The following is a 12,015-nucleotide window of genomic DNA, read 5'->3' as shown; positions in this document are numbered from 1 at the left end:
CAATAGAAACATTAAAATAATGATAAAATCTACATGTGTTTTTACAAAACACATATATTTTTACAAAATCTATAGGTGCAGTTATTTTACTATGATTCAATCTTATAGAAACTACTAAGAATACTTTTAAGTCCTGTACCAAATTGTACGCATATCATTCTGCTACAGATTGCACACTTTAAGGAATACAAAAATAAATGAATAAAAGTAACAAACTAAATGTTTCAATTAAAATATTAACAATACCTTATTATGTAGTATTTCATCTGGTTATTGACTTTTATTTTATTTATGAGAAATAAATGTCTAACCTCTGTGTTACTCTTCTCTCTTGAACATCTGAATATTGCCAGATTTCCAAGACCTGTACCTAGCTGCCAATTGCAGAAATTGCCCTTTCCCAAGGGATTTACTACAAAATTAGTACTGTGAATTCTGTTGTGAATTAGTTCTGTTAAAGTTTTTCTCCATGAAGTTATAAAACAGTTATATTGAAATCAGGTACATTGATTTCCATTCTTGAAAGGGTTATGGACTGCTTATCTCGAGCCCTTCTACACTAATTTTTTTAATGCTGTATGAAATAGTTTTTTTAAAAAAAGAATTTCAACTTTTATTTTAGATTCAGGGGGTACATGTGTAGGTTTGTTACATGGGTATACTGTGTGGTGCTGAGGTTTGGGATCTGATTGATCCTATCACTCAGGTAGTGAGCATAGTACTCAGTAATTAGTTTTTCAACCCTTGCCCCTCTCGCTCCTTTCTCCCTAAATAGTTCTAAAACACCCTTAAATGCATAGATTGACTCACAAGAAAATATTCTGTGCTTAAAAAATGGGAATTTGGGGAGATTGATAAGCACTAGGGGGACTTATTGGCTCAGGTAGAATAGGGTTCTTTTTTTTAATGATCACAAACATGCAAGAAGATATGACACAATACCTTGCTTGTAATGGGGTAAGAATAAGATCAGAAACCTCACATAATCAAGGGATCTTCAAAATATTTCCCCCTTATAAAAAGAGTAAGACAAACTACAATAAAGAGAGACAACCTTCAAGAAAACTGTCTTGGCATTGCCTCTGAGTAGAAAGAAAATGTGTTTGAGAGTGTGACCCCACAACAAGCTCACTTAACTTTCAACACTAAGTTCATGTTGTTTTTATGACTTTTAGTGTAAAAACTGAGTATTTTAATTTAAGCTGGAATTCTGTTTGCTTTAAATCTGAATACTGGCAGAAGCAAATACAAGTCCAGTCTGGAGAAAAAAATTCCAAGTCAGTCCTCTGCAAACTCTGATAGAGTTCCAAGAATAAGAGCTCACAAACCCAAATTACAATGCACAAAAGATCTCGGAGGGAAAGCAAAGATGAGAAAGGAACGGAGGTCAAAGAGAGAGAAGGTATTGGTAAAAATCTTTTTAAAAATTATGGTTTAAACAGTAATGATATCATCTAATATATGCGATTAAATTTGTAAGATAAGAATTTAAAAATATGGGGCAGAAGGGGGAGCAGCATACACTCTAGGAAAGGTATGATTAGAACCAAATATTCTAAGAACTTTATACGTCATATTCTTTGGGACTAGGATGAGACACTATCAAAAGACACTTTTTAAAGTGTTTAACATCCAAATTATTAGAAAAATAAATGAGAGTAGAAATAAATTTAGAAAAAGATCATAAACTAAAAAATATTAAAGAGAAAAAAATAAAAAATCACAATATGCGATGGTAGAGATAAATCTAAATGGATCAAAAAGCATAACTGTATAAATATTAAGCTCTCTAAATAAATGGAAAGGCAAAGTCTGGAAGATACAATGTTAAGATGTCACAGCCGGGCGCAGTGGCTCACACCTGCAATCCCAGAACTTTGGGAGGCCAAAGGTTGGGAGTTCGAGACCAACCTGACCAACATGGAGAAATCCCGTCTCTACTAAAAATACAAAATTAGTCGGGCGTGGTGGCACATGCCTGTAATCCCAGCTACTCAGGAGGCTGAGGCAGGAGAATTGCTTGAACGAGGGAGGCGGAGGTTGCAGTGAGCCGAGATCCTGCCATTGCACTCCAGCCTGGGTAACAAGAGTGAAACTCCATCTAAAAAAAAAAAAAAAAAGATGTCACTTCTCTGGTAGCTTCTCAGCCTCTTGGCTAAGATCAACTGCCTGGTGGTTTCTGTTTTTAGTTTTTTATTTTGTTTTGTTCATTTCACAACCACCGTTAAAAGAAATGCAATTTTTATCTCCTTGTTAAATTTAAATATTTTCTTTTCAAAAGGTAAGGAGAAGGAAAGATGAACAGAGTACTTTAGAGAAATGTATGTTTTAAATATGCTTTTGCTGTTTACATTTATATTTCTCCTCAGATTCATCTTATTTAATAAAATATATTTGTTTCTTAATGTGTTTCCCTCATTGCCATTCCAATTTCATGATATTCTCAAATTTTATGGAGAATTGTGGAGAACCAGTATTCCCGTGGTCCCTCTGTAGTTTGAAGTGAATATAGGTATAATCCTTTTTTTTCTTTCACAGAATGACATGTATTACTGCTTTCTAGAATATTAAAGATGATTACATTGCAGATTAGTTGACAACTATTTCATATTTCCACTGTTTCTAAAAAAAGTAAAGGAAAAATGTTATTAAAAATATATATTTAGATAAGCACTATCAGATTAAAATTTTCAAAGCAATAAGATGATAAAATTTGGTAACGGAGTATTTCCTTTTGGAAATCTCTATAATTCTGATGCATGACTGATTTCAAATAATTTATGTGAAATCCATTTGGAGGGAGAGGAGAGATAAACACGATTATATACTGACTCCAAAAAGTAGCAGTGTGGTAACATTTGTCGTTACTCATGCTTACAGAAAATTCTTTTTTACAAATTTTGTAAAATTTCATAATTTTTATGAACATTTGATTTTTTAATAAATTAAAAATTAATTTTATAGAAAAATCAGTCATTCTGTTAGTACTTTGGAAGTGCATTTCTAACACTTCAGTTTTTCTTCTTTTCTCTTAACATACAGGTAACCGCAAAATGATACTTATGACCTAAGTTGTGCATGAGCAATAGAGTGGAGATATGTGTTGCTGTTGTAGGACTCCTCTTAGTTCAGCTAAAACCCGGATTCTTGTCACACAACCAGGAAAGATTAGGCTCTCAGACACTTTGAAGGGTGAAGGGGAATGGAATTTATTGGGCAAAAAGGCAAAAGGAAAAAACAACACAGCAAAGTGAGATGAGGTCCTGCTAACAGGCTCTCCACCTCACTAACCTGGAATCCAAGATCAACACCCAGGAACAGGAGAGGCCAGGCTCCTCCCCCTGCAAAAAGCATGAACATTCAGAGGCTCCACCTGCTTTCCCAATGCACAGGTGGGCATTATTCAGAAAGAATCAGTCGAGAAAGGGTGGGCTTCATCTGGGACCAGCAGTCTGGTTTTTCTGCCTTCAGAATGTTTTAGACTTGAAGGTGCTGGAGTTCTGTCGAACGGGTGGATGGTGGGGGCCTTGTCTCTATCACTCTTACGCCATTTTTTCACATTTCTTCATTTTTTTCTTTCTATACAATATGGTCAATTTATTAATCACTCACCACCTTGTGCACAACAGCTCTTTTAATAGATTTTAGTCTTATGGAATAAATATTTTCTCTTTTGCATCTATGGGAACTGACAGATTCATAAAAAAAATAATAATGGTAATAAGAGAAGCTAGTATTTCTTGAGGATTTCCATAGTCCAGACACTAAGAACTCTTTCATTCAATACTCACAAGGGTACTATTGTAATGGTTATTATGATGATCTCATTATCTAAGTTTACCTGGGTAGTAAGTACAAGAGAAGCCATTTTTATTCAGAGCTATCTTACTTAGAGCTAACATACTTAACCACATTGATATATGTTGTCTACCAATGACATCAGGAATAAACATCAATTGTGGAGAGTCTCTTATGGAGAGCCATAGTTTGTGGTTTAGCAAGACCAGAAAATATATAACCTAGTACTGGATATGGAATACAAATATGATGCACAAATATCTGGAAGCCCAGTTAAGCCTTCAGCACCAATGGATACCTTCTACATTAGTTTAGAATTTACACAGACATTACCAGATCAATTTCAGATCCAAATTCAAAGTGACTTCATTATTTTACAGATTCAAGAACATACATGGAATTCTCTTTCAGGTACTAAAATTCTCTCAGATACTCCTATCATAATTTTACTTTCCAAAGGAAGCATAAATTAGACATGTAATAAAAGTACATTTTTAATTGACTTCAGACCTATTAATAGACAAATTAATGTATGTAAATGGATAGTTACATGATCATAAGGAGGCCCTAGTGCCTGCTCAGTATACCATCATTTTTTCTATTTCTTTTTAGAATGCACACTTTTTCAATTTCTTTTTAGAATCCTTCAAGGACACATAACATAAAATAAATGGATAAACATTGTATTCAACATATGCACACTTAAGATACAAGAATATTGCTTATTAACTAGTTCAGTGGAGATGTAAAAATTAGACTATGACCAGTTTTTAAATTTTTTTCTTTTCTTAAAAAGGCCAAAAGCGATCTAAGTCATGAGAGTTTGATTTAAATGTGGAATTTTGATGCAGATAACCTACATCATTTTGTACACACCTTACCAGTAATTTTTAGTTCATTTGCATATTAACACTTTTGATGTTAAATAAAAAAAGAGAGACAGAGAAATGTACTCACTTGTCAAAAGGCTCAGATAGGAAAGATGGAAATGCTCTGCCCAAATTCAAATAAATCACTGGGACTATTCAAATCCCTGATGAAATCTGGCAAGTTCTGTTATTCTTCAGAACCTTCCTTTTTAGTGAACCCATGTCCTTGAACAGAGGGGGTGTTTGGTGGGAATTCCAAATGAAACAGAAGATTGGAATTTAGTATATCTTCCCAAAGCTCACCTCCAACTCTAAAATACCAAGCAGACAGATTACATGAGTAGGAACAAAGATAATTTTCTAGCTATTATTTTATTTTACTTTACTTTAAGTTCTGGGATACATGTGCAGAATGTGCAGGTTTCTTACAGAGGTATTCATGTGCCATGGTGGTTTGCTGCACCCATCAACCCATCATCTAGGTTTTAAGCCCTGCATGCACTAGGTATTTGTCCTAATGTTCTCCCTCCCCTTGTCCCCCACCCCCTAATAAGCCCCGGTGTGTGATGTTTTCCTCCCTGTGTCCATGTGTTCTTACTGTTCAACTCCCACTTATGAGTGAGAACATGCAGTGTTTGGTTTTCTGTTCCTGTGTTAGTTTCCTGAGAATGATGGTTTCCAGCTTCATCCATGTCCCTGCAAAGAACATAAACCCATTATTTTTTATGGCTGTATGGTATTCCATGGTGCATATGTACCACATTTTCTTTATCCAGTCTACCATTGATGGGCATTTGGGTTGGTTCCAAGTCTTTGCTATTGCAAATAGTGCTGCAATAAACATACATGTGCATGTGTCTTTATAGTAGAATGATTTATAATCCTTTGGGTATATATGTAGTAATAGGATTGCTAAGTCAAATGGTATTTCTAGTTCTAGATACTTGAGGAATCACCACTCTGTCTTCCACAATGGTTGAACTAATTTACACTTCCAACAACAGTGTAAAAGCAATCCTATTTCTCCATATCCTCTCTAGCATCTGTTGTTTCCTGACTTTTTAATGATCACCGTTCAACTGACGTGAGATGGTATCTCACTGTGGTATTGATTTGCATTTCTCTGATGGCCAGTGATGATAAGCTTTTTTTCATAGATTTGTTAGCCACATAAATGTCTTCTTTTGAGAAGAGTCTGTTCATATCCTTTGCCCACTTTTAGATAGGGTTATTTGTTTTGTTCTTGTAAATTTGTTTAAGTTCCTTACAGATTCTGGATATTAGCCCTTTGTCAGATGAATAGATTGCAAATTTTTTCTCCCATTCTCTAGGTTGCCTGTTCACTCTAATGATAGTTTTTTTGCTGTGCAGAAGCTCTTTAGTTTAATTAGATCCCATTTGTCAATCTTGGCTTTTGGTGCAATTGCTTTTGGTGTTTTAGTCATGAAGTCTTTGCCAATCCCTATGTCCTGAATGGTATTGCCTAGGTTTCTTCTAGGGATTTTATGTTTTCAGGCATTGTGCTTAAGTCTTTAATACATCTTGAGTTAATTTTTGTATAAGGTATATGGAAGGGGTCTAGTTTCAGTTTTCTGCATATGGCTAGTCAATATTCCTAGCACCATTTATTAAATAGGGAATAATTTCCTCATTGCTTGTTTTTGTTAGTTTTGTTGAAGATCAGTTGGTTGTAGATGTGTGGTGTTATTTCTGAGTCATCTGTTCTGTTCTGTTGGTCTGTATATCTGTTTTGGCACCAGGACCATGCTGTTTATCATATTTTATTGCATCTATTTGATTCTTCTCTCTTTTCTTCTTTTTTAGTTTACCTAGCAGTCTATTTTGTTAATCTTTTCAAAAAATCAGCTCTTGGATTCATTGATATTTTTGAAGGGTTTTTTGTTTCTCTATCTCCGTCAGTTCTGCTCTGATCTTCTTTTTTGTGTTCTGCTAGCTTTTGAATTTATTTGCTTTTGCTTCTCCAGTTCTTCTAATTTTCATGTTAGGGTGTCCATTTTAGATCTTTCCCACTTTCTGATGTGGGCATTTAGTGCTATAAATTTCCCTCTTAACACTGTTTTAGCTGTGTCCCAGAGATTCTGGGATGTTGTCTCTTTGTTCTCCTTGGTTTCAAAGAACTTATTTATTTCTGTCTTAATTTTGTCATTTACTCAGTAGTAATTCAGGAGCACCATTGTTCACCCACCTTCTGAACCCTACTTCTGCCAATTTGTCAAACTCATTCTCTGTCCAGTTTTGTGCCCTTGCTGTAGAGGAGTTGCGATCATTTGGAGGAGAAGAGGCATTCTGGTTTTTCGAATATACAGCACGTTTTTGTAGGTTTTTCCTCATCTTCATGGATTTATCTACCTTTGATCTTTGACACTGATGGCCTTTGGCTGGGGTTTTTGTGTGGGTGTCCTTTTTCTTGCTGCTGATGTTACTGCTTTCTGTTAGTTTTTCCTCTAAGAGTCAGACCCCTCTTCTGCAGATCTGATGGAGTTTGCTGGAAGTCCACTCCAGAGCCTGTTCACCTGGGTATCACTAGTGGAGGCTACAGAACAGCAAAGATTGCTGCCTGCTCCCTCCTCTGGAAGTCTTGTCCCACTGAGGCACCTGCCTGATTCCAGCCAGAGTTCTCCCGTATGAGGTGTCTGTTGATCCCTTCTGGGAGGTTTCTCCCAGTCAGGAGGCATGTGGATCAGGGACCCACTTGAGGAGGCAGTCTGTTCCTTAGCAGAGTTCAAGTGCTGTGCCTGGAGATCCACTGCTCTCTTCAGAGCCAGCAGACAGGAACACTTAATTCTGCTGAAGTTACACCCATAGTCACCACTTTCCCCAGGTGCTCTGTCCCAGGGAGATGGGAGTTTTCTCTATAAGCCTCTGACTGGGGCTGCTGCCTTTCTTTTAGAGATGCCCTGCCCAGTGAGGAGGAATCTAGAGAGGCAGTCTGGCAACAGTCACTTTGATGCACTGTAGTGAGTTCTTCCCAGTCCAAATTTCCTAGCTTCCTTAACACCGTGAGGGGAAAACCACCTACTCAAGCCTCAGTAATGGTGGACACTCCTCCTCTGACCAAGCTCAATCATCCCAGGCCTACTTTAGACTGCTGTGCTGGCAACCAGAATTTCAAGCCAGTGGTTCTTAATTTGCTATGCTCTGTGGGAGTGGGACCCACTGAGCAAGACCACTTGGCTCCTTGGCTTCAGCCCCTTTTCCATGGAAGTGAATGGTTCTGTCTCACTGAGATGCCAGGTACCACTAGGATATGAAAAAAAACCTTCTGCAGCTAGCTCAGTGTCTGCCCAAACAGTCACCAAGTTTTGTGCTTGAATCCCAGGGCCCTCGTGGTGTAGGCACAAGAGGGAATGTCCTGGTCTGCGGGTTGTGAAAACCATGGGAAAATTGTAGTGTCTGGGTCAGATAGCACAGTCCTTCACACCTTCCTTTGGCAGGGGTATTGAGGCCACCGGCTGCTTGCAATTCCCAGGTGGGCTGATGCCCCACCCTGTTTTTGCTCACTCTACATGGGCTGCACCCACTGTCTAACTAGTCCCAATGAGAGGAACCAGGTACCTAACTTAGAAATGCAGAAATCAAAATCATCCACCTTCTGCATTGGTCTTGCTGGCAACAGCAGACCAGAGCTCTTCCTATTTTGCCACCTTGCCAGATCCTCAATTTTCTCTTCCATAGAAACTAAATCAACACAAAAATGAGCAAGAAACCTTTCTAATTAGAGTTTACAGAGATAGAAATTCAAAAGTAAGTACTGGTGTCAGGAAATATATTTCTCAATCTGTCCTCAGTGTTCTACAACTCTGTTTTAGCCAGCAACTCTGTAACTAAGTGGACCAAAGTATGACCTGTGTTTGATTCATTATTTATACTTAATCTAAAGCTCACTATCTGATTTTGATACCCATAAAGGTGTGTACCTTTCCCAGATCAGATACGCACCGACATAGATTTGAGAATTAATGAAATACTTGAGAATTTGAAATATATATATTTGGAAATTAATTACTTTGATCAAGTTTGAGAAATTTCCACTTCAGGCTTTTTGAAACACTAAATCAAAATATTTCCTTCCTTTTAATCTTATAGCAATAGATGGATTGTGTTGAGTCAATTGAGAAACACACAAACACACACACACAACTTTCTTCAAAACTAGCTCTTTTCTCAGCCCAAGTTCTGACACACCACAGGTTTATTTCTCCCCCTTTACACATCCAGCAATGGGACAGTATCCTACAGAACATGAATGCCTTAACATCTTATGACATGATAATGATCCGTAAACAGTACTCCATAGTTCCCTCCAATCAGTTTTCTATTTAGTTTTAGTTATCTTAAATCTTTCTATTTCATTTCTATTTAGTTTCTAAAAACTAAATAGAAAGATTTAGGCCTCAAAGACCTAAGTTGGCAAAGTTCTTAAACTTGGATTAAAGTCACTAATTCTCAAGGTAATTCCAAGGGAACTCTCATGATACTTAGCATTTTTCAAAAATGACAAAATAGTAACAGTACAAATAGTAGTAACTTAGCCTTAACCTCTTCTCTCCCTAGCTTACCTCAAGAGTCAGGATTGTTTTTCGACTGACCAATGAGAGTGAATTCTCAATTTTGTTTACATTTTGAACTCATTGCCTCACAAGACATCTTCATTTTTGCTACAGAACAAATCTGATGTCCTAAGATAGTTTAAATTAGTAGTTTTCAACATGTTAGTGGTTTCAAAGAGTTCAATGGGTTCACCAGAGGTAGCTTGGAAATTATCAAAAGAGATATAAGAAAAATCTATTGGGGATTTCTTTACTTCTCCACTCCAAATTCAACCAGAAGAGTATTTATGTTATCAGTTTTACATATTTAACTTTAGTTTAAGATTTTTGAAGAAAGCACAGTTTAAGAAAACTTAAACATTCTGGCTTTAGATAATGGAACTGAGACACATCAAAGGGATCCTCAAATGTATCACAAGTTGTCAAGTTAAGTTAGGCTTCATAATATTTATCTCTAAAATAAATATATGTAAAAGACACATCTACCTACCTGCTGATTCAGCAAAATGCACCTTAGGGGTAACAAAAGCAAAACAAAATAGTAACTATTTTTAAAGAAGAAACTGCATCCATCTCACCAATAGGACAGAAGGTTAGGCCATTCTATTTTACTATTTTCTTAACCATGTAACTGTTACTGCCCCATTTACCTTAACAGAGTTTTAGAGAGAGTGTGGAGTTCCTGAATTCCTACCAAAAACCAAACAAAAGAAAACAAAATGAAAAACAAGCCATCGGTGTTACAATTTATCGTGTCTTTTTCAAAGGAGGATAAAATGGGTCATTTTCATACTACCTGGTCCACAGTGCAAGAAACTTCACTTGTTATCTTGAAATGAAAATGTGTCTCTCTTTTTTTAACAGTCTAATGATATTTTAACACTTTAATCCCTAGAAGTTACTGGGATTAAATATAACAAAATTACACTGAGCAGAAAATGCTTATCAAAAAGAATTAATCCTCAGCTAATCACATACTCACCATGTATGCTGAGTAAAGTTACTTTTCAAAAAAAGTCATGTAATTTAAAAAGACCAAAAAGCAAAATAAGATGAAAACATTTTCAAGATCAATTGAACATAAATGTGTGCGTTTATCTTCGTGCTTTCCTTCCTATTCCATTGGTCTCTGTGTCCATTTTTATGATAGTCCCATACTGTTTTGGTTATAATCACTTCATAATATATTTCAAAAGGGAATGTGATGTCTCCAGCTTTGTTCCTTTTACTCAAGATTGTTTTTAGCTGTTCAGGGTCTTCTGAAGTTCCATACAAGTTTAAGATTATCTTTTCTATTGCTATGAAAATGAAATTGGAATTTTCACAGTGATTGCACTGAAACTGCAGATTGCTTTAGGTAGTATGGACATTTTCACAATATTAATTCTTCTAATCCATGACCATGGGACTGCTTTTCATCAATTTGTGTTTTCTTCATTTTCTTTTATCAGTGTTTTATAGTTTTTAGCATATGGATCTTTTATCTCCCTGGTTAGATTTATACCTAAGTATTTAAATTGTATTTGGTTGCAATTATAAATGCTGTTGTTTTATTACTTTCCTTTTTTGATAGTGTATTATTGGTGATTACAAATGCTACTGATTCTTGTATGTATGTTGATTTTGTATCCTGCACCTTTACTGAATTCATTTTAATAAATGAATTCATTTTATATATTAATTCATTTTAATAAATTAATTAGTTCTAACAGCATTCATTTTTAATAAATGAATTTAGTTCTAACAGTATTTTGTAGTCTTTAGGATTTTTCCATCTGTAAGATCAAAGACAAGACAATTTTACCTTTTCTTTTCCCATTAGGATGACTTTATTTTTCTTTCTTTTTTTTTTTTTTTTTTTTTTTTTTTTTTTGCTGTAATCCCAAAACCATAGGCAACAAAAGCAAATAATAATTAAAAAAAACAAGACAAATGGGGTGGCTTCAAATCAAAAGTTTCTGCACAGCAAAGCAAACAATTAACAAAGTGAAAAGACAACTCACAGAATGGGAGAAAATATTTACAAACCATACATCTGGTAAGGGGTTAATATCCAAAATATATAAGTGATATTGTTTGACTGTGTCTCCACTCAAATCTCATCTTGAATTGTAGTTCCCATAATCACCACATGTGGTAGGAGGGACCCAGTGGGAGACAATTGAATCGTGAGGGCAATTTTCCCCATGCTAGTCTCCTGATAGTAAGTTCTTGTGAGAGCTAATGGTTTTATAAGGGGTTTCCCCGTTCGCTCAGTTCTCATTCTTCTACCTCCTGCTGCCATGTGAAGAAAGACCTGTTTGCTTCCCCTTCCAGCAAGACTGTTAAGTTTCCTGAGGCCTCCCCAGCCATGCTGAACTGTGAGTAAATTAAAACTCTTTCCTTTATAAATTACTCAGTCTTGGGTATGTTTTTATTTGCACCATGAGAATAAATTAATACAGTAAAAAACTTAAACAACTTAATAGCAAGAAAGCAAATAACCTGATTTAAAAATGAGCAAAGGATCTGAACAAACACTTCTCAAATGAAAATATACCAAAGGCCAACATAAATTTGAAAGAATGCCCAGCATCACTGTTACTAGTGTAACGCAAATTAAAACCACAATGCGATATCACCTCACACTTGTTAGAATGGTTTTTACCAACAAGACAAAAGATAATTGTTGACAGAATGTGGAGAAAAGGGAAACCTTGTACACTGTTGGTGGAAATGTAAATTAGTACAGTCAGTGTGAAAAATGACATGAAGATTCCTCAAAAATCTGAAAATAG

Source organism: Macaca nemestrina, chromosome 3 (genome assembly GCF_043159975.1).
Source record: "Macaca nemestrina isolate mMacNem1 chromosome 3, mMacNem.hap1, whole genome shotgun sequence".
NCBI classification, from domain to species: domain Eukaryota; kingdom Metazoa; phylum Chordata; class Mammalia; order Primates; family Cercopithecidae; genus Macaca; species Macaca nemestrina.
This window is presented reverse-complemented; position numbering follows the sequence as displayed.